The 23704-nt window shown below is 40.9% G+C and overlaps 1 protein-coding gene across 2 annotated transcripts in view; it reads left to right on the top strand.

Moving 5' to 3' along the window:
- NR3C2 (nuclear receptor subfamily 3 group C member 2) overlaps positions 1-23704 on the top strand; it is a 294312-nt gene that overhangs the window by 35143 nt on the left and 235465 nt on the right. The window lies entirely within an intron of this gene.

Below are 23704 nucleotides of genomic sequence, written 5' to 3' on the forward strand. Positions count from 1 at the left end.
TCTCTAAGACATTACTATCTTACTAGAAATTAACCTTCAAGAATATAAAGTATTTGAAATGTAACAGTCCACTGACTTTATATGCTGATATAATTTTCTAAAAAACAATTCAGTCTGTGAATTTGGAGCCATTTATTTGCCCCATGCATTTTATTTGATAAGCTTAGAAGATTTTGCTTTTATTTCTGGCTTAAGTCAGTTACATCTGATTATGATATTTTCCTTCAGGTAACATTCTGAGAAGCAAATATTACCAATAAATTGTGAATGTAAATGAAAAACATTACATAGACTTTCATTGTTACTGAAAATGTGCCCCTTGGCGTATTTCCTCCTTCTTCATTGCGTTTCCTTTTGCTTTGATGCTAGGTTTTGAAGTTATTTTCCTTCCAAAAATTCATGGAGATCCACATGTATTAGTTTGTATTTGAATTTCTAGATGAGGTGGTAGATCGTAAGTGTTAGGAAATAATTCCTTGAAATTATCAGAGTGTTGCACTGGCGTCACCCCTGTGCTGTGTCAAGAGACCTGAAGTCACTTCTGTCTGCAGTTGTGCCCACAGCACACAGACACTCATCCCCCCATCCCCACCTCAAACAAAATCAGAAACAAAACAAAGGCTTCGGAAGCCTCAGAATGGTCTTGGGCCAACGGCAAAGTTTTGACTGTTAAATATTAGTACCTCATTTAATACATGTGTTCTTATTCCTCCCTTGTAAACTTAAGTTCCATCTGTCACATTTGAAATTGGTTCAAAACTTGAAATGAATTCTATTCTTAAGAAAAATATCACCTAGTATATATAATCAGTGAATAATTTACTGTTTTCAAAATATCCCTTTTATAGAGTTTTCAGTTATTTTGTACAGGCATACCCAGGCCCAGATCTATAAAAAAAAAGAAGAAGAAAAATTCAGCATGAATTTGTACATTGCAGAGTAGTCCCAAGTAGAAGCATTAGAAACACAGACTGTTTTGAAATTTGATAAATTTTAGTACAAAATCTTCTACTTTCTGTGTATGAGATGAAGCTTTCTGAGCCCGAGCAAATACTACTGTTCTTGAATTCTCTTCCAAGAAATGGAGATAATACCTACCAAAAAGAGCAGACAAATAAGCACATAGAGTTCATGGTGAAGTATGAAGTCTAACGTATTTAACGACTTACTGCTAGCTTCCTCTCGATAAACAGTTCCCCTGGTCCATATAAAATTGAAAGTATATAAAAAACAACTTGAAACTTTTTGGCATTTAAAAAGACTTCAGAAAATAAACCTTCATTTAAAACATTAACTTGTTGTCAAAGGAAATGTAAAAAGTGCTTGTAATTTTGAGAATCAGGAACTTCTACACAGGTGCTTATTTTCTGTATGTTGTTTTGAACATTTAAATTTTCAATTTACTGTGAGCAAATCCAGCACAGCAAAAAGTTCATCTTAATTTTCCAGCCTCATTTTTCGATCAGTACCTGGTTCTGTATAAAAATGTACTTTCTGAAATAGGAGAGTAATTTGTAAAAAATATTCCAAAAGGAAGTTGAGTGCCTCTAAGAGGACAGGTATTGGAATCTGCTGGAAGTAGCTCTTTTCCTCTCACTCCTTAGCAAATACAGCATTTCTCTAAGTTTCTGTTTTATTTTCAGCCTGATCACCTCCCTCTCAACCCTTGACTACTTTCTAATGGGAGATTTCCGTTTGAAGCCAGCAGGGATGCCGGCTGTAATGGAGATGCTATTACGCAGTCAGTGAGAAGCAGACCACAACAAAGTATTTTTAAAAATTAAGGGCTGGTAGGATGGGGAGAACTGTCTCATTTTTTCCGCACCCAGTACATGGTTTGGATCTCAAGTAGTGATTTACTGAAACACGCAGTGGAGTCTCTGTAGTAGGAGGGGAGGGGAGATGAGAGGGCTTCACACCACAGACCTTTTTATCTTCGTGATTTTGGTTTTGTGAATTAAACTATTGATCTAGGAATACTCATTTTTTCATTTAGATTTCACAAGTAAATCTAAAAGTTATTGTAGGTGCTTTATTATAGAATACGTGTTTAAAATATATGTATATATGCATATACATAAAATACATATGTATATATGAAATTATACAGAATTATATAGGGTAAAAAGTTCCCTAAAGTTCATCACTACCAAAAATTTAAAAGAACCCTACCCTAAGAACCAAAGGAGCCACTAGTTGGCGTATATCCTTTCAAAGATTTTTGGGGGGTGCTTTTACCAATTACTTGTTTGTCATTTTTGCTATTTTTAATTTAATAATAAAATTTGGACTTATTTCTGTGTCATTCAGGAAAGCCTTTTAAACCTGTTGTGCTTTTCGTATTATATATATATACACATATATATATATATGTATATATATATATCTTAAAACTTAATTTGAGGTCAAATAAATTTTATTCCTTCATAAAATAAATATTGCATGCCTATCATTTATCATATATTGGAATGAATATGTCACTCCTTGACCTCAAGATCCTAACCCTAACCCTAATGATTAGATATTGATTTTTGGAATCTTTTCCCAGAGATACTTTCTAACTGCAGACTTAGCCCATCTGCCTAAAGAGAAGTCCAGCAACTCCAGGGTCCCTACATTAGCCTCTGGGCTGCTTTGCTCCCAGATACCGCCTGTGAATGTTACATCTCCCACAAAACCCAAAGCTCAGTAAATACCAGCGCATTGATTTAGTTATAATATACGGTATCCTGGCCAGACACTTCATGTTCACATGTCGCCTGCAATACAGGTACAGTTACTGATGAGTTTTCCCTTATTAGGTGATAGATGGCTTTGTTATTAAGAGCTTCATCTTGATTACATTCTCCTCTCTCTCCTATTTTAAGTTATTCCTAGATCAGAATAATGACTAAAAAATAATTTAGCCTGGTGCTTATTGTTAAGAATTCAGAGCCCAGAAGTTAATCGTTGTGTCTGTCTGCTGTCCATGAGACTTATTACTGTACGTATGGAACTGACCACTAGGCCAGGTGAAGATGAGAAACCTGCACATAGCTTGATACTGATGCCCTATTTTGGAACCTACAGCCAGGGATACTTCCATACTTGCAAAGTACAATATTATGTGTTAAAGACTGTGTGAATAATAATAGCATTCAGTGGGATACTATGTTTCTGTTTTAACATAACCATGAAGTTCATGCATGTATGGAGAAGTTTCACAGTATATAAGAGAATAATCTTGCATGCACCCTAAGTACAGGTAGGCCATTACCCAAAGGCCAGGGCCAAGAGTGGGCAGACTGCAGAGACAGAAAGTGGTTCTGAACGGATGACCACAGCATAGAGTTTGAGCTGGGCAGAGTGGCGAGAAAGGACCCTGGAAGGAGAAGCAGGAAGTGGCTTGTCTGGGCCATCCTAAATAAACACGGGTTCTCACCCATCTTTTCCTGCTAAAAGACTGCTTTCACTCTTCTCGGACTGTGGCTTAAAGCCGAACCCTTTGGTAAAGAGCCTTCCCCAAATACATACTCTGAACCTTGCCCTTCGCACACACATGCACACACATGCACACACATGCACTCAAATGTGTGCATGCACACACAGGTGCACACGCTCACTTTTTATCCTCCCACCATGTGTGTTTCTTTCCCATCTTACGCCAGCTTGTAATTATTGTGAGTTTTTTTTAACTTCTTGTCTCCCCAAAAGAATGGAAACTCCACGAGGGTGGAGATTATCTGTTACCTTTACCGATGATGGCTGTCACGTACGGACCATTCATCCCTTGCATGGTTTTGAATGAATGAGTCCAGTTTAAAGTCTCTCTCCAACGTGGTCTCTCGCTAACTGTGCGGCCATGGGCAAATTCTTTAACTTTCTGAGTCTGTTTTCCTCATTATGAATTTTGAGTCTGTTTTTCTCATTATGAATTCTTGTCTCAGATGACATAATGTAAAACAGATTACATGATGCGGACAGCAGTGTGACAGTGCATTTTGGTGGCACATAAAATTGGTGCCTGCGTGTATCCGCTGCACAGAGACAGTGGGACTGGCTCAGGTCGCAGTGTGCTCAGGTGATAGAACCAGGGTGAGAACCCAGGACTCTGGCTCCAAAGCTTTCCTGTTTGCACCCTGCAGGGCAACCTGAAATGGGGGCAGGGTGAAAGGCCAGGGCTCCCCAGTGTCAGGAGTGGGGCTGCCCCGCCCCTCTGGGAGGCGGGCCCAGCCCAGTGGTCTGAGCTGCCAGTCAAAGACTGGGGAAGGAGAGGCCCTCCCTGGCATTTCCTAGGAGGGGACCTGGAAGCGGGATGTTCAGGGAAAGCAGCTGCTTTGTGACTCTGAGGTAAAATGACAAATAGCTGTTCATACCGTAAATGTTGGTAGGGTGCATGTAGGAAATTCTGGTACTGGAACTTCTAGAGAATATTTGTAAATGGAGGTCTGTATTTACTACTTAACACCTATGAATCCTTCCGAAAGAAGCGAAAGAAGGGTTCTTATGGACTAGTGGGTGCCCGAGGGGTTGGATTCGGGGCTGGGTGAAAAAAGTGATCGGTTGAGAAGCACAGACTGGTGGTCACAAAGCAGTCACGGGGGTGTGAAGTACGGCACAGGGAATATAGTCAGTGACATTGTCACAGCTGTGTATGGGGCCAGGTGGACACTGGAAATGTTGGGGGCACTCTGTATAAAGTGCACGATTGTCTAACAATTAGGCTCTAAACATGAGGCCAATACAAAGTAACATCAGTGCAAACTGTCACTTAAGGAAAAGAAGTGTTCTTAGACTTCCAAAAGAGAAGAAATGAGCAGAACATCAACTACCGCAAATTGGATTGTCCTTTATGTACAGAATGGGGGTTAGAGGGAACCACAATGCCTTTTGTGTTGTAGTTGCATTGTGAGGAAGAGCTTGGAGTCCAGTTAATGAAAAGATTAAAAATTGCTTTAAAATCATTCAGCATTGATTAGGGTATATTGAATTGTCAGCTAATCAAGAGTAAACTTTAAGGAATACATTCCAATGAGCTATTGTGTGATTTCTAAATTAAATAAAAGTATCTTTCAGTGTTCTCTAAGGAGGTAGTTTTATGCAAACTTGTTTCCAGGAACTTACACATTTCTGTCCCTATATTATCATTTCTGGAACAAAAATATATCGAATTCTTGGTAGGAAAGTTGTACATGTTTTTTGTGGTTTAATGAAACTGTTTCCATAAACTATGGAAGGAAATAATCTTTTTTTGCAATTAAATTCAAGTTAGGCTTCAATTATATTTCTGAAGTCTTTGTTAGTGAGAGGTGCTTATTATACAACATTGCAGGTGATTTAGATGTATACAGAATAGTTGGATATAAATTTTTCTGGAATTGCCTTGAACTTTTAATGGAGAAAGTGAAGAAACTTTGCCCCAGGGAAAACATAATCATTTCAAGTTTTATTACTCGTAAGTATTAACATATGAATTTCTAGTCTCTGTTTATATATGTAATTTATTTTATGTGTTGCTTTATATTTATATGATGTGTCGTGAAATGTTGCATATGATATGTTCGGTTCAATTTTGGCATTGGGATTGTTCCAGAGAGCTGAGAATTTGCTTAAAATTCAAGACTATTTTGTTTTAGACACTTGGAATGGAAGTCTGTCTAAAATGAATTGCCCATTTTCCTGTCTTCTTAAATAAATTGTATTGGGCAAAAACCTTTACGTGATGAATGCTCAGACTGTGGTTTATTTTATGATCCTTGGGGGCTTCGCTGCCTTTGTGGAGTGCCTCGTGCCTGGTACAACGGCCACTGCCTCTACCTGCTTGTAAGTTCTCTGAGGGCAAGACTAACACCGTCAATTCCTAGAAGGACACATGGGCATTCCTTTCAGCTGAGGGAATGAAACTATTCTGCTGAGTTTTGATGCCCTTGGTATCAGCCAATGGATTTTTTTTTTTTTTTAGTGTACTTGACTGTACCAGTTAATGACCTCAGACTGCTGTGGCTGCTTTCCATTGGGGGTCGTCAGCTTGTTGGGCGTGTGGAGTTCATCTTAAATACCTTCCTGCATTTGTCATGAGTCCAGGAGATTAATAGAGCAGGGGTCGATACTGTATCTAGGGAGAGCAAATGAGCTCTTAAGTAAGAGCCCGGCTGGCTCTAACTGTGCAGGCAGTTAGAACGCTTGGCACATGGATTCGGGGTCATGTGTTTTAATCACGGAGGTCTGTGCACAGTTGCAATTCCACAGCCCCTTGGTGCCATGCTTCCACACTGCTGGGACACTTATCTGACACCAAGTCTCCAAAACTTGTGAAGTGAGGACTCACCTGGTGGCTTATCTCACAGCTGCCCTCTGCCATTTCCACCAAGGACCCATAATGTGCAGTAAGACACTGTGGTTACATTATTGTAATAAGAATAAATGCCTGCCGTGAGCCACCAGGATATAATTATTAACTAATTAATTAATTAATGCAGACTTAGAATCTATGCAGAGTCTATTCATTCTGCAGGATAACATTTTAAATAACTAGTAGAAAAACATTTTCTATACACACATGGACACATGCATTCAAGTATGTGTTCTGTTTTTTCCCCCTGGATTATTCTCCCCCCCCCACCACCACTACTGCCACCGCATACACGGTCACATTGCCTATCGATCACTTTGAAGACTGTGAGGATGAGAGACAGTTTTATTTCCAACCCACCAATTCCTGGGCTGGCTATTTTTCCTTTATTCTGCCTGCAAAGTGAACGAACTCTACCCTCCCTCATCCCTGCCTCCCTCCTTCTCTCCCTTTCCCCCAGTCTTGTGCTTTTGCCATGGGCAGCTTAAGGAGGTGAAATTATACTTTCAGCATTCTTTCCAGAGCTCTCGGCCAGATCAACAAGTTCATTAGGTACGTTCTTATCTTCCCAGTTATCACAGGCAAAAACGCTGTCGGTTATTTCACCACAATGGGCTGCCGCTCTCCCCGTCTTTAATCACCTCTCTGTTATTTTGCCTGTTGCTGTCTACCACCGTGTCCCAACACTGAGGCCACACGTTTCAAGTTTTCACTCTAAGTTTTCATTGTTGAGTTTTATTACAGCAGCATTCTCTGTTCAGTGCAGTTTCTTGATTAGTTTTCTGTTTCTGCTGAATCAGCCCCGAGACGCTTTCTGGCTGAAGCGTGAGATGCTTGTTCACAATTCTGCATTTCTGGTGGATTTGGCCGGGGCCCCTCGGCCACTGGGGTCACCTGCTGTTTTGCCTAGGACTGGAAAGTTTTATTTATTTTAATTTTTTCCTTCTTAAATTTATTTGGGTAACAGTGGTTAATAAGATTATGTCGGCTTTAAGTGTGTATTTCTGTGATGCATCCTCTGTATATTGCACTGTGTGCCCACCACCTGAAGTCAGGTCTCCTTCCATCACTGTGTATTTGACCCTTTTCCCATTTGCCACTCCCCCACCCCCTCCCTCCGGTGACCCCCATACTGTTGTCTGGGCCTGTGAGGTTTTGTCTGTTTTTCTTGTTTGTTCGTTTGTTGCTTTCAGTTTTATATCCCACATATGAGCGGAATCATATGGTTCTTAACTTTTTCCGTCTGACTTGTTTTCCATGATATTCTCAAGATTCATCCAGTTTTTTATCTTTTTGTGTGGCTGAGTAGTACCGGGTTGTGTACATTGCATTGGCCAAAAAGTCTGTTTAGTTTTTCTGTAAACTAAAAGGCACATTTTTTGTTCTCACCAATAACTTTATTGATTTGGATATTTTGAGTATGTCAGCTATCTCCTGCAATTGGTTTCTAGTAGTTAGAGGCCAGGGGTGCTGCTAGACATCTTTCAGTGCATAAGACAGCCCCACAGCCAAGAAGTTATTTGGCCACAATGTCAGTAGTACCAAGAAACTTCGCAAACCACTTTTGACACATTTGATCCATCACAGCACCTTCTCCATACACTGCACAGGTCTCTTTTTGTGTTTCAGTTGTGTTTTTACCTTTCTTGAGATAATAAAGCATAATATTCCAGAAATGTTGCATATCTTCTTCCATCTTCCCTATTAAAATGGCTGCACAAAAATTCACCGATTTTGGTTAAGTTTTTTTAATGCATCGTGATATGACAGCTGTCACAGTACAATGCTAACAAAATTGTTTGGAATGAAGTTCAAGACAGCTAAGCACTACTAGAAGCCATCCTACACAGAAAACCAAATGAACTTTTTGGCCAACCCAGTATGTCCCACACCATCTTTGTCTAATCATCTAGCAAAGGACACTTCAGTTACTTCCTTGAACATGGCTCAGTCTGTGCTAGGAGCCAGCATGCTGGGGGTTGGGTGGTCTCTGCTCTCCACTCGGTCTTTCATGTCATCCCATGCAGCAGGAGTGATCAAAGAGGGGGAGAGAGGAAAGCCTCCAGGCCCTGTGGGGCCCAGCTCTGGAACACACACACACACAATCATTCTTGCTGTGTTCCTTTGGTCAGAATAAGTCACAGGCCAGCCCAATTCATGGGGCAGGGATCCCATGGCTTAGTAGAAAGAGCTGCAGACTGCTATGGCCTTGTTTTTGCCATTCTCACCCCACAATTACGTACCTTGAGTGTACTCCAGTTGAGTAGCAGAAATTATCAATATTATCGGTCCCTTAAACCAAGGATCACAGACTGACTTCCGGTGCCTTTAAACATTTAAAAATCAAGAGATTATACATGAAACTGAATCCTGAATTCTGTCTTCAACAAAATGAGAGCCCTGGTGATACCAGGCTTGCCTCTGCAAGTCCCCGAGGAGCTTGAGCTAAGCAGACTGCCCGTCCAGTTTGTCACAGTCCCCACCACTGCCCATTCACTAGTTCAAATTACCCACTCAGCCCCCAAGCGATTGGGCCTGTGGCAGCCGATCACCAGCCAGGGCTGTATGTCACAGTCACCTGTGAAGCTCTAGGAGCTGGCACTTTCAGGGCACCACCTGTGACCCTTTGTGATAGGTTTGCTGGGACACAGAGCCTGGGTGTGTGCATTTTTGCACAGCTTCTTGAGCGATTCGAATCTCCGCCCACCCGTTACTAAGGGCCACTGACTCAAGATAAGGCTGTACTTTGAATTGTTATTTCTCCACTAAAAAAGGTCATGTGGTATCACATTTATTTCATTTTTTCATAACTTTTCTGTGAAAAAGCACATGATGAAGCTAAGATAGGAGAATTAATTTGCGAATTGCTAGGAAATTTAATTCTATCTCCTGAAACTACTTTCTCCATGTGTCAAAAAATTTTTCAGTATTTATTACAGCTTCAGGGATATTCCACTTATAGGAAACTCAAATAGAAACAATAAATTTTAGTAGAGATCTTTTTACCAGCACCTGAATCTCTACCTATTAAAAGATACCTTTATAAAGATGGGAGAGAATTGCTAATATTAACAACTACTGATTACCTATAGAAGATACTGCGGAGACCGTACCGTTTACCTTAAAAGTAAGATAAAGCCTTAAATTATTAAAGGGATGAGGAAGCACACAGATTGTATCTGCCTCTTCTATGTATCTCAAGAAGCAGCTTCTATATTTTAGTAAAGCACCTTTAGTTTATAATAATGACAATTATAATTTTTAGATGTGGCCAATGCTTATTTGAGAGTTTTTTAGAAGAGCCATGTCTTAAGGTCAGCCTTTGTTGGCCTTGACCTGCCTTCTCAACAGGGTCAGCCCAGTCTTCTCTCTGTAGGGCGGATTCACAGATCCTAAGCAAGTGCCGGGCTACCTCCTGGGGACGCCCGTCAGACGTGCCTGTCCTCAGTGTGCACAAGGGGAGAACTCATCACGAGAGGGTTCCTAGTAGCTGCTCCACGAGTCAAATGGAGAAACGCAATGTAAATCTTGCTTAGAGCCATCAGTTCAGAAACACATGAGTCCCCTAGAAGGATGTCAGTGACGTCTGAACCTTAAAAAGAGGGTAAGCCTGTTACTATCTTTCTCACCTCATACTTTAAGGTATTTATAGAAAATATGACCTGGTAATATGACCTGAAAAGAGTTATTATGAAGTGATTTTTATTTTTTCTTCAAATTTTCTTTCATTGTGTTTTTCCCATCACCATTTAGTCCCCTTGTGCCCGCTTCTGCCCCACCCCCTGCACCCACCACATTGTTGTCCATGTCTGAGAGCCCCTTTTCCTTTGTGCCCGATCCTTCCTGTTTCTTTAAAATCTCCACCCAAGTCTGGATTCAGGGTCTCTGCTCATATTTGGTAAGTGCATCATCTTATTTGTCCTGTCGGATCGTTGAAATTTACACACTCAGCATATTTGGCGACCAGATTCTTTAAATTTCAAGTGTAGCACTTCCCGTGTACACCAAGCACCTGGTCTTATTGTTAACTTTGTATCCAGAAAGTTACTCACCCTCTTAAGGTACGTAAGTTTCGTATACTTCTCCAAAGGTTTTTTAGTATTCAATTGCAATAGTTTGTTATGTAAAAAGTTCTCACGCGGTCTCCAGTAAAGGAGACTGTGCGTGTTACTTACTAGCATGTAGTGCCTCAACATCTTGCTGCAGTTTGGATCGGAGCCATGGAATTCTCTCATCCCTTTGGGGAGAAGTCTCTGCTGTGCTTGTGCCGGCTCTCCACTTGATGGGCAAGGTTAAATAAAATATCGTCAAGGCCAAAGGCAATATTTTTATGAGTTATATAATATGCTATTAAAAGATTTTCTAAAATTAAGAAAACCTTGGGGTTTTTTTTTTCCTTATGTATTATTATAGCTCACTTTAAATCTACCGCTGCCCAATTGTGAGTCAAAGTGAGAAGAACAGAAAACCATTTGTGTTTGCTATTTCACGCATTGCTACATGTGGTGGTTTTGTGAAATGGAGTTGATAAGCCTTGGGATCTAATAAGAGGCTGAGACCCTGTTTGGTTTATAAATATATGTGGGATGTTATTTAGGTCTTCAGAAATAAAAGCAGAGAATCATTTCCTTGTGTTATCAATTCCTCTATGGGAGAACATATTAAAATGTAGAAAACATAATAGTATATAATTTAGTGACATAATATACAATGTGGGTTGAGAGACAATTACAGTGTTTTATTTCCCTATATTTTCCATTTTAACTGAATGCATTTTAGCAACAATTGGTTTCTGGCTGTAACATTATGTTAGCTGTTTCATAAAGCTTTGTGGCAAATTACTGTGGTATACCAGGTAAAATAAATTCCTGACTTCACTCTTAAAAGTCATATTATGAGCATGCATAAATTTTTACTTGTATAGGTAAGCATGTATTTTATAATTACTTTATGTGCATGTGCTGTCAAAATCTTCGCTCAGGATTCTTGTCCCTGGCATTATTTTAGTGGTTTCTTCTGTATTTAGGGTTTCGTCTTCTGCAGCAAATCTAGCGTCTCCCTATTGGGTTCACAGTAAGCTGATATATGCAATATTGAATCCTGGGGTCACACATCACCAAGTAAACAGCGCCTCCCTGAATAGGACCTTGTTATGTCTCCCATTCACACAGCGCCTGTGGTGTGCTGTCTCCCCAGACAATTAATTCTACCTCGTCCTCCTTTCGGGCGACTCTGGCCCTGCTCTCTGACCCTCTGAATAAGCTTCCGGTCGCTCTCCCCAAAACACTTGAACTTGCACTGCACGCTGACAGTTCTCGCCTGACTCCAGATCGCATTCGGTTGTGTTGTCACTGGAGAGTGTGGTAATTCCACCCCCAGTTTTTCCCCCCCGCATGCATTGAGACTAGGAAATAATAGGACAAATGAACGTTCATTTGTCTCTCTGATGTAGTTGTCAACATTTTGTCTCTCTGATGTAGTTGTCAACATTTTGTGTATTTACTACAGATCCCTTCTTTAAAGAAATGTGTAATTGGAGTGTTTCTAATCACATTTCCTACTCTTCTTCCTCAGATGTGACCACTCTCCGGAAGTGTCCCTCTCTAGCATGTTTTAGACTTGGACCACATTCCTATGTATCAAACTATGTGAACCATCGCATCACATGTTCTTCTATTTGTGTGTATAGAAAAGGTAGTGATTTAAAATTGAGGGATAGTTTTAAAGGGGAATATTTTAGACTTTTAGATCAGTTTTATTCGTTTTACGTTTACACTATTTTAGATATTTATTTTTAGAGAGAGGGGAAGGGAGGGGAGAGGGAGAGGAACATCAACGTGAGAGAGAAACATGGATTGGTTGCATCTTGCATGCATCCCATCCAGGGACCAAACCTGCAACCCAGGCTTGTGCCCTGACTGGGAGTCGAACCAGCGCCCTGTCATTCTGCGGGACAATGCCCAACCAGCTGAGCCACACAAGTCAGGCCTCTATATCGTTTTTAGGTTCACAGAAAACTTAAAGGCAGGTGCAGAGATTTCCCATACACCCTTTGTCCCTGTTCCTACATTGCCTTCTCCAGCATCAAAATCATTCACCACAGTGCACCCACAGGACACATTGTTACCACTCAAAGTGCGCATTTCACATTAGATTTCACTCTGGTGGTGTGCTCCGTGGGTTTGGACAAACACGTTTTTTTGTCCTGTGACGTGTCTTCATCCTTACAGTTCCAGAATACAGAGAGCATTCTTACTGCCCTGAACATCCTCTTTGCTCTGCGTATTCATCCTGTCCCTCCCCCATCCCAGTGAACTCCTGGCGACTGCTGAGCTTGTCACCCCCTCCATGGTTCTGCCTTTCCCAGAATGCCATGCGGTTGGAAGCACAGAGTCTCTAGCCTTTGCAGAGTAGCTTCCTTTCACATGGTCACATGTGTTTAAGGGTTCCTCCACCTCTTTTCACGGCTTTATAACTCATTTCTTTTTAGTGCTGAGTAACACTCCGCTGTCTGGATGTACCGCAGTGCGTCCATTCACCTGGAGGATGTCTTGGTGGCTTCCAAGTTTTGGCAATCGTGAATACATGTGCCTTAAACATCCATGCGCAGGTGTTTCTGTAGATACAAGCTTTCAGGTCATTTGAATACATGCTGAAGAGCGTGATTGCTGGATCGTATCCTAAGAGTAGTTCAGCTGCGAAAGAAGCTGCCAGACTGTCTTCCAGAGGGGCTGTGCCATGTTGCGTGCCCACCGGTGTGAAGGCGTGTCTGTGCCTGCTGTTCCACAGCCTCCCCAGCCTGTGCTGTGGGTGCTGTGGGTGCTCTGGGTGTCCGCCCTTCTATCAGGTGTGCACTGCTGTCTCGTTTTAATTCCCATTTCCCTGAGGACATGATTTGCAGGTGACATTTTTTCAACAGCATTATTATATTGTTTAGAATTTAAGTTCGATTCATATTTAATATGAAAAACAGTTTGTGAATATAGGTTCTTAACCTCAGCAATAGTTTGTATCCTCTATTAGTTTTGTCCTTAAGCCTTTGTTACATTTAAATGAATTAGTACATACTTAAGACTTGGCTTTTACTCACTCTGAAATGCATAGAAGACACAGGATAATATTTCCGTCAGTCTTAAAAAGCCACTTATTGGGTCCAGTGTAATTCTTACTTCCTTAAATCTGATCTACAAGGACCGTCTCATGAAAAGGTAAACTCTACCCTCTCTGAATGAGGACTTTTTCCTATACTTACGAAGAGAAGAAAGCCTCATATTTTACAAAAACAAAACCAGGAGATAAATGAGGAAAGAAAAGAGCAAAGGACAAGAAGACTTCTAAAACTACAAAACAGTATGTTTTAAAAATATACTGTGAAATGAGAGACAGGTAATTGTACCAAATCACTCTCCTGAAAACAGCGCATTTACACGGGACTCTCTTGCCGGTTGAACCCTGCTGCTGGACCCGCTGGCATCCACGCACAGTGGAACCGTGTGGGGCAGAGCGGGCAGGCTGAGCTGTCTCTGCAGGAGGCTGTTTTCAACCGGGGCTCAGCTCTCCACTCTTTCTGCAGGATATGGCCAGGCCCCTCGCTGCTGCTGGTTTCCAGGCAGATTTCTTCAAAGAGCTTAGGGTGTGGCTGAGAGAGGCTTTCCTGAAGTCTCAGGAAGTGCTGGGGGTAATAGTGCTTTGGTAGATGAAAGTAAAAATGTGAGTTGAATAATGGACCTCGAAATTGACCGTTGAATCAATTGAGGTAGAGCGTGTGTCTTTAAAATACTGATTTGCAGCAGAATTTAATTATGCTCTACTAGCCAAGCAGAACTTTCTCTGGCACACTGGAGGGTGGCCTGCAAAGGCACTGTGTGTGTTTGCACCCTCTCCACTCTGCTTGCTGAGGACCCGCGCCGCCCACGTTCCCTGATGGAGGATGGTGGGCCTCTGGGGCCAGGGAAACCGCACCTGGGTCTTCCGTGAGCCTCGTGTCCACAGAACGCCTTTCAGGTGGCAGCCATTTCTACTCATTCTTCCATGAATTTGGCGAGACAGTGACGACATGATCAGCATGTTTAAGAAATTGGTTTGTTTAGTTCCAAATAAATTCCTGTTCAATGTTCTCCTACTTCTCTCTAACCATTTTGTCATTTCATATGTTGAAAAATTGGTGCTGATAGTTGATATATTTTTATGGGAAGTTGTGATGTGATATAAATACACCTTTTGAAAAGTAATGTTTGTGTAATTTTAAAATTCAGGAGAGGGACTCTTGAAGGCTGATGCAGTCTCACATACTGCCTCGTCCTAACACGTTGGACTTTTATTTACTTGTCTAATATTCATAAAGAAGGAGAGAAACTGCTGTAGCATATAATTACTTTGTGAAGCCATTTTCTCATTTTGGCTTATTAGGCTTTGCCAGTGAGACAAGAATAAAAATGAATGTGTCTGGCAGCGGCCAAGGTGGCGGCGATTCTACTTTCTTGGGTAGAGCCTGCGGAGTGACTCTGGACATAGAAACAGCTCATCAGAAACTCTGTGTGGACGGCAGCGTTTTCAGTGGTGCGTTCATAGGCTGGCAACGTTTCTGGCTACAGAGTATTTGAAAGGAGATGGGTAAGCAGTCCCCTAGAGGTTCCCTGTAGCGTCAGTAAAACAGTGCTTGCTCTGAACTTCAGGATGAAGAGGCATTGAGGTGTCAGCCGTCTTGCAAAAAAACACACATGCTTCTGAGAAAACAGCATCCCCAGTTCCTGGAGGAAAGGTTGCTGTTACTGTAAGGTTCTTAGGGATTGCCTTGGGTTACGGATGTAACTTCCGCTTTTCTGAAGAGACAAGAATTTTTCCAGCACTTTAGCACTCAGAGGACCGTGTGTTTTACAGTGGGCCATCTCTCCATCTCTCCCAAGTGCTGTCTGCTCTCCCCCGCAGAACACTGTTGTCACATGTAGAACACTGTTATCACATGTCAGTTCAAATAAGTTAGTGCTCATTCAGTGTTGGCATCAACGCACTACCCCAGAAAATTGAAATATGCTACCGAAAAGATATAATTGTTTTCTTTCTCTTGTTGTTCGTGGAGACATCCACTGACACCTGATATGTAAATCAGCAATAATTGCAGCTGTATATAACAGAAAACTCAAGCCACAATTGCTTAATCAAGTAGGGGTCTCTTTTTGTCCAGTCTGGAGAAAGGCAGTCTGGGGCAGGCACGTAGCATCACCACGTCATCAGATCTGAGGATCTTCTGACTTTCTGTTCTCCCCTTCTTTTGGGTTGTCCAGCTTTCATCTTCATGCTTGTTGCCTCATGATGACAAAGTGGCTGCTGCACCTCCAGGAGCCTCCTAGTACCAGAGAAGGTGAAAGGCAAAGGACAAAAGAGAAAAACCAGTCAAATCTCCCTTTTAAAGAACTTTCCTGGGAGTGCCAGTTGGTAGCTTCTACTTATATCTCATTGGCCAGAGTTAGGTCTCTTTGCCATCCATTGCTGAACCAGAGGTTGGCTATGTGGTTTCTTAGCTAGAAACTGTGGTTCTGCACAAAACGAGGAGGGTTGGGTCACTAAGATAAAGGAAGGGTAGGCTAAACTAGACAGGTGGAAGGATCCACCACCCCTGTGAGCAGAGGTTGGCATGATAGATAGACCAAGACGAAGCCCAGGAAATTGGCATGTAATGAGAGAACTACGTTTTTTATCATTGATGTTGGAACAAGACAAAGCTCTAAGAAACAACAGAGGAAAAAGAAGTTGGCATTCCGTAGTCCTCTCTTTTTAAACTGACCACAATTTCTTATGCAATTTAGAGCAAAGGCGTTCTTGAATTACAGCAATTTGTAGTGTAACAGAAACGATACAGACCCGCCGTGGGGGACCACAGGGTCTGCGCCTGGACCTGCCCACGTCTGACTTTGTTACACTCAACAAATCCCTCCGTTCTTCTTGGCGTAGGGTTTCCTCCCTTCAAATGAGGGAATTGAGGTCATCAGCATGACCCCTCCAAGGTAAAAGACTTGATTATCTGAACCTGTCACTTACAGTTCATTGCCACATGTGCAGTTGATATAGTATCTATAGTAGTTGTGGTCATTTTAAAGAAAAATTACCGCCAGGTTACTTGTGAAGGCTTTGGTTTGTCCGAAAAACTAAGGTATGCTCTTCTGTAGGAATGCCGTCCCCCGGGACTCATCTGTGGCTGGGACCACACAAGGGAGTGAGTGACCCTGTTAGTTTTGGTGTTAGTTTTTCATCTGTCCTGTTCAGAGCTGTGAAGGGAGGCCAGACGCTCCTCCGGGTAGCAGACACAGGCAGGGTTCTTCTGGGCTGACGTCCCGCAGAACAGCCCTGGTGTCCCCCATACCCTCGTCAAGCAGGGAGCAAGCACCCATGGTGCTCCCTGGGACCTGAAATAGGCAGACGACTACACCGGTGACAGCAGCAGCTGTGTCTTTAGCAGCACAGTGTGCCAGAAAGCAAGCCAAGGAGACAGTGGTGGCATACCGACAGGAAGCCACATGGAGGTCTTGGGCACGTGCCCTAGCAATGCTTCTGAGGCTGTGCAGGGTCATGTGGCCTTGCAGAGCTCAGGGGCTGAAGGACTCCGGTGGAGGAGCGCGGTGCGGGCCCTGAGGTGCAGGAGGAGGGGCCTGCGGTAAGTCTGGTCAGCGGTGTATGTGATGGAGGAGGGTGAAAAAGTGTGTCTGTCTCTCCTTTCTTCTCCCTCTTTTCCTCCCTCTGTCTCCCCCTGCCTCTTTCTGGCTTTCATTTAGTATTTTATTCTCAACAACTGTGTCTGTGTTTAGTTGAGAACAGGGAATAGAAATTTTTGTGTCTTAAGGCATTTGCCCTTGAATAAGGAAAAAAGAAGATTTCAGATAGAAATCTGAGCAACCTGAGGTTTCTGTATGGAATATAAGAAGAGTTGCTATGAATAATTAAACAAGTTATAGCTAATAAAATATACAGCACATTGCTTCAAACTAAAACATTCTAACTCTGCCTTAGGGGTGAATGCTTTTCATTATTTTTTTTAATTGTTGCCAGGTTGACCTTGACGGTCTTTTCTGGCAGTTAATTTGTTATGGTAGGAATGAGATCACTAAGCCTTTTAGCGCAGCCTGCGTGCTTCATAGGGTTGCTTCCTATTGTATAATGGTGATGTGATAAATCTGCTTTCCTGGGAACTGGTTCCTTCCATCAGATCATAGCTTATTTCTCAGACCCCGACTTCGGCGCTCTGTGCTGCTGTCCTGTGCGGAGGAGCGCGGGGGTAACGATGCAGGTCCCTGAGCCCTTACCGTATTTGCGCTAACCTGCTTGCTATCCACTGAAGGCCCAGGCACGCCAGAGGAATGTTCTTCCGTGCTGACAAAATGGCCGTGGGAAGCTCTAGGCTCTCCTTCCCACCCTCAGGAAAATGGTATCCTGGGAGACCATTCCTCCATGAACACAGTTGTACAGCTTTGCCCTGATGGCCTTTGTTACTGCTTAGTCTTTGCAGTTCCACGGATTCCAGTTGCAGAGGAGTGACCAGCGTGCCTCGGTACCAGTCCTTTCGCAATGCAGTGTGGAAAGAGACCGTGAAATGCAGCTCAGCGTTTTGTCCGTTTAATTCGCAATTCTCTGTTTATAGTACAGCTTATAAAGAACGGGCACTAGACCATTTTGGCTAGAGCACTGATGTGAGCAAGGAAAAATCTATAGTTTTCACCAAACAGAACAGGAAAAACCTGTTTTAGTCAGTGGAGGAATTACCTTTAGCAAATAAAATTTCTTGTTTGTTTAGAATGTGTACTGAATTTTAGACTGGAATAATAAGTTCAAAAGTGTGTGGTGTTGCTATGTGTAGTATATCAACTTGAAGTTTAAAGACTCAGTTGGTTGGACTGTATGAAATGTCTGTATTTCCTTGTCAGTAACAGAAAAAAATAAGTTACTAATACAATTCTCATGATTCTTACTGACAAAGAAAATCCAATTTGTTTTTAAGCAAATATAAAGATTTATACTGTATCTGAAACCATAGACTTAAGAATAAGAAATAAAATCACTACGAAGTTTTCACAAATTGACATGAAAATATTTAGCTTGTACTATTACATGTAGTAAATATTTGTTTTTACATTTTAAATATTTTCAGTAATGGAAAATAGGAATTATCATACATGATCATTTGAATTTTATATTGAATATGTAGATAAGAGATGCCAGCCAGCTGTGGTCTATATACAGTGTGTTGTTCCCTTCTGAGAAGTTGCCCATGAATCTTGGTTCCTAAAAAAAAAAATCGCTGTCATTTTATGGAGCATGTACATAGTTCCTTATTGCTGCTGTTGGACTTTAAAAGGTGCTTGTTTGTGGACCTGGTGAGACCCAGTCGCGTCCTTGGGTTGTGGTGTTAAACCCGTGAACTCAGGCCCTTTGCGCTGGTGACACTGGTTTACGTTTTGATACAGAAAATCTCTAGTCAAACAGCTGCTGTTTAACCTTTATAAAGCTTCACAAAACTGCAGCAAAGCTGTCATGTTTCACTTCGGATGCACGCATGATGTCAGAGACCCGTCATTGTTAACCGAAGGTAAAAGGGTGAAATTGTTCTAAAAGAAAGCTACGGTAGGTTTCCAGGCTACTGCGGACTGGAGCCTAAGAAACAGGAAACTAAGTTGTATCTTTCGTGGAGGTAGAATGCCACTTAGTGCTGTAGATTTATCTCCATTCCCATTGCCTAAGGCTTTGCCTAATGGTTTTCTCAGCTAAGAAAGGGAAATGATTGAAAGTCTTTCAAAACTTCTGCCTTAGTTCATGTTACTGTAGTCACGTTTTATATAACAAAACACGCAGCATGATCATGTTGCATGCTACCCTGCATGTTATCATATGTTAAAAGAATTGAGTTGCAAGTATTTTAACTCTACACAGTTTAATTTGAGGACTATATTGAATGTGTTCACCTGTTGTCTAAGTTATAGGTCTTATTTATACTTTGGGTAAAGTTGTCTTTATCTTGTGGTTACAAACTGGATTTGAAAATGTCCTCTGAGGAGATTGAGACTTTAGCTATTTACATTTTTTAAAGGCTATGAATAGGGCAGTTCTTTTTTGTTTCACTGCTTAATATACCATTTAACTTTATTTATAAAGTCCTAACAATATGTATTCTTTTATTATTACGTAGAGTGACTTTTACTTTACTCCTTTTCCCAAACAGATCTCTTGGTTGGCAGTGAGAAGTCAGTAACCTATAAATAATGTTGTGAAATAACTGCTGAATTGATTTCAGCCATTAATAGCATATTTTTAAGAGAAACGATGTTACAAATTCAAATAAAATACCCAGACCAGCCTATTTAATGTATAATGTCATGGAAATTATAGACATTAATTTTATGTGCTATACATACATAATGATCCCCTCTATATAATATGTATTTTATACCTTTCAAACATTTCTCAGCAAGTGAGCTGCTTGAGGCACTGAGCCTGGGTGGCCAGAAGTTAGACAGGTCTGTCGTTTGATCTTGGCTTGCTTACTGGTTAGTTTGTGAACTTGGACTAGCCCCTGAACTTCTGCTTTGCCTATGCAGTGGGTGTAATAGCAGGGTCTTTTGTGAAGGTTATAAGTAGTAATGCAGGTGTGGGGCAACTGTTACACAGTGAGTGCTTCGGTAATATCAGATACTTCCTCAGGGCTTGGGCCAGCTTCTCATTTTTGTTCTTAGCACAGAGTTAAGGGCTCACTTAGAAGAAGGTGGAATAATTGCTGAATAAATGAGTGAATAAAGCCAATTTATTAAGAGATCTTAGAAAAGAGTGCAGCTACTTTTGTGCCTTCTAATTTGGAGATTGTCTTCTTCTACTCGACTTGTATCTTCGTCAAGGTGTATGTGGAGGGGGATGGGGCCTTCTCCTCTGTCAGCCAAACTGGAAATGTGCTTCTTTTACCCCCCTGTGGATTTAACTGCTCTCATTGATAATGTCAGTGGAGGGAATAGTCAGAGACAGCTTTGTGTGAATGACGGAGCTTGTACTGGATGTGGGTAGCTGTTGAGGGCATAGAAGACCGGAGAAGGGAAAATTCCAGACATGGAGATTTGAGTGAACAAATGGACAGAGCCTGAAAGTACAGAGTAGATTGCGGGTGGGGGCGGGGGTTAGTGGTTAGACTAGAACCTCTGAAACACACGCACAGGCTGCTGGTGGAGCTCACTGAATGGCTTTGGTGTGTTCAGTGGAAACGTGATCTATTATAGTCCATGGTGAGTGAGCATATCCTAAATGCGTTGGAGTGGCCTTGGCCTGAGCGAGGGAACTGTGGCCATCTGCAGCACCTTGCCCTTTTGACTCCTGTTTTTGTGTTTTGAAAATAGAAACCTTTTGATTGAATTTTCCATGTTTTAAACATCAGTCTCCATACTAACTTTTACTGTACAAAAAAGGTCTTTCTTATCATGAGTATGGGCAGTAATGTTTTTTCATAGGGGAGTGTATACTTTCTAGTACTCAATAATGAACTGTGTCTGAATATAATTTAATGTTTTATTTTGGTCTAGCAAATAGAAAAGTAACAAATTTTAAAGCAATTAAAATATTTTAACAAATAAGGGAACTGGTAGTGATTATTTAGGATAAATACATTTTTTAGAGAAATAATAAATGGCGTTTAAACAACTGGGTTAGCTTGCTTATCACCATTTACTACTTTCCTGTAAGACACTGCTTTTTTCCAAACGTTGTTCTTATTGGCATGTACCTTTGATCAACCCTTTTTACTAAGGAAGGACAATGTGTGGGTTTATTATAAATATTTAAATGTGTAACTTTTTATATTGTGAGTATATAAATGTCTAAAATCTTATGTCAGTGTATATAATTTTTAAAGATGCACTTTTTGGTTATCTATTTCCTAATAGTTTTCTTATTCACAAAATACATATGCTGACTGTTAAGTCTAATAACGAGAAAAAATGATACAAGAATTTAAAAAATCAATATTTATTATTATTGTTACAGCACTTGTTAGCTCAATGTAAACAATAGGTAAACCCTATAACTCTAAGAGTCTGTCATCAGGGACATGCAAGTCAGGGCCATCATGAGATAGCATGTCATGCCCACAAAGATGGCTATAAAACGGACACAGTAACAAGTGTTGGTGAGGAGGGGCTGAAATTGGGACTCTCATGCATTGTTGATATGAATGTAAAATTGTTCAACTGCTTTGGAAAATAGTCCGACTGTTCCTCAGAAGGTTGAACCTAGAATTACTATATGACCCTGCAATTCCAAAAGAACTGAAAATATACGTTCACACAAAAACTTGTATGCAGATGTTCATAGAAGTGCTATTCCATAATAGCCAAAAACTCAACCGGAACACCCGTCAGCTGAGGAATGGATAAGCAAAATTCAGTGTATCTACACACCAGAATATCATGGAGCCATAAAAATGAATAAAACACCAATACATGTTACAGCATGTATGAAACTTGAAAACGTTATGCAGAACGAAAGAGGCCAGACACGAAAGGCCCCATATTTTCCAATTCCACTTATCTGAAGTGTCCCGAGTAGGCAAATCCGTAGACATGGAACATAGGTTAGTGGTTCTCAGGGGCCAGAGACCGGGAACTGGGAGAGACTGCTAATGGGCCCCAAGTCTCTTTAGGGGCTGATAAAAATATCTGGGAATGAGATGAAGGTGGTAGGCACACAATTCTGTGAGAATACTAAATGCCACTGAATCACACACTTTAAAAACATGAATTGTATGGTATATGAATTATGTTTCAATAAAAAGGCAGAGGGTAAAAATTTGTGTGCATGCATAGTACCCCTGGCATTGTATTTACCCTAAATCACCGAATCTTTAAAAGATACCTAACTTTCTTTTATGCTTTTTCCAATAATGTAAAAATCATTTAAATCTATTTTAATGAACTTTTTCCTATAATCCTTAATTTTAGTTTTCCACATTAGGTGAAAATAGAGGATTAATTGGTATTAAAGTGCACTCATACTGAAATATAGACTTAATAAGTGAGCATCTATGAGGGTAACAAGTACAGATACCAGCTTCATTGTTATCTTGCTTCTTAATGTCCTTAAGCTTTTGAGATAGGTTTTCCAATTTTTCTTTGAGCCCTGCACTGCATCTCATCTTTCTCTTCATTGCTGGCATCATTAAAAATTTGAATTTGCTTATTTATTTGATAATATGGGAGAATACTGTATGAATTATTTCCTTTCTTTTCAAAATTGGCCTGTTATTGCTTCTCCAGTCTTCTTCTTCTGAACAGAAGCTGAAATACTTGTTACAAAGTGGTGGTCTCTTAGACCCCTTTGAAAATCCCACTTAGAGACTCTCCTGGTACATTACCGGTGCTTCTCCAGGACCAGGGTTCTCAAAACAGAGAGAGAGCCTGGCTGGTCGGCAGTGGGAGTCTGGGAGGGAAGCTGAGCTGGCTGCGCAGTTTGCTGTTCACTGTGCGGCTCTACCCTGCCCATCTGTACAAAGATGTCCGAGTCCTTTCCTCTCTTCCTGCAGGTGAGGTGGGAAGGTGGAGAGGAGGTGTATCCCTGCCCAGATTCACTGATGGCTTCCTAACCGCCTCCACTTAAGAATTTCTGGCGTAACAAATACTTGATTGATTTACAGCTTTAAATTGACTTTTTAATAAAAAAACTTTTATTATTAAAAGTTTTAATACAACTTTTTATTATTTTACAATAATAATTTGCATATTCCAAAAGAAGTATCAGACATAAGATTAAATTGGGAGATAAAATTTAGATCTAGTCCTTTTTTTTAAATGCTTAATCACTCTCTAGTATTGCTGTCCAATTTTTAATCTCCGTACACTGTGTACATGCTTTGTTTGTTCATCTTTTATTTTTTTGAGATTTCTGCTGGTAGAAGTTGATTCAGTGAACTTATTTTCATTGCTATATAATATTTTATTATATCAACACAATTTGTTTATTTGCTTTTGATGGAAATCCTTTGTAATTTTTCATTCTTCCAAGCTATAGTTTAATAAACATCTGTTTTAGAGTAAACCACAGTGCAATGAATACTTTTACGTGTTTCCTTGTACAGTGATACAATTTTTCCCAGGTATGTTCCTGCAAATGAAATTTACAGGGCAGGGAGTATGAATGTCTTCCTGTTTTTTCCAGCTGTTACCAGGTTCTTCTACAGTTTATACACAGCCATATAGGAGAGTTCTCCTTCTTTCATATTTTTGAAAACACGGTTATTAATGACTTTAAAGTTTTTGCTACTTCAATGGGTGTGAATGTTTTCTTATTGTTGCCTTTTTTCCCAAAGAGCCCCTAAGCAACCAGATGGGAGGGGAAGGGCATCCTCCTAGCTCA

The sequence above is a fragment of the Sturnira hondurensis genome, unplaced genomic scaffold (genome assembly GCF_014824575.4).
Source record: "Sturnira hondurensis isolate 20B ecotype Veracruz unplaced genomic scaffold, ASM1482457v3 Scaffold0010128, whole genome shotgun sequence".
NCBI classification, from domain to species: domain Eukaryota; kingdom Metazoa; phylum Chordata; class Mammalia; order Chiroptera; family Phyllostomidae; genus Sturnira; species Sturnira hondurensis.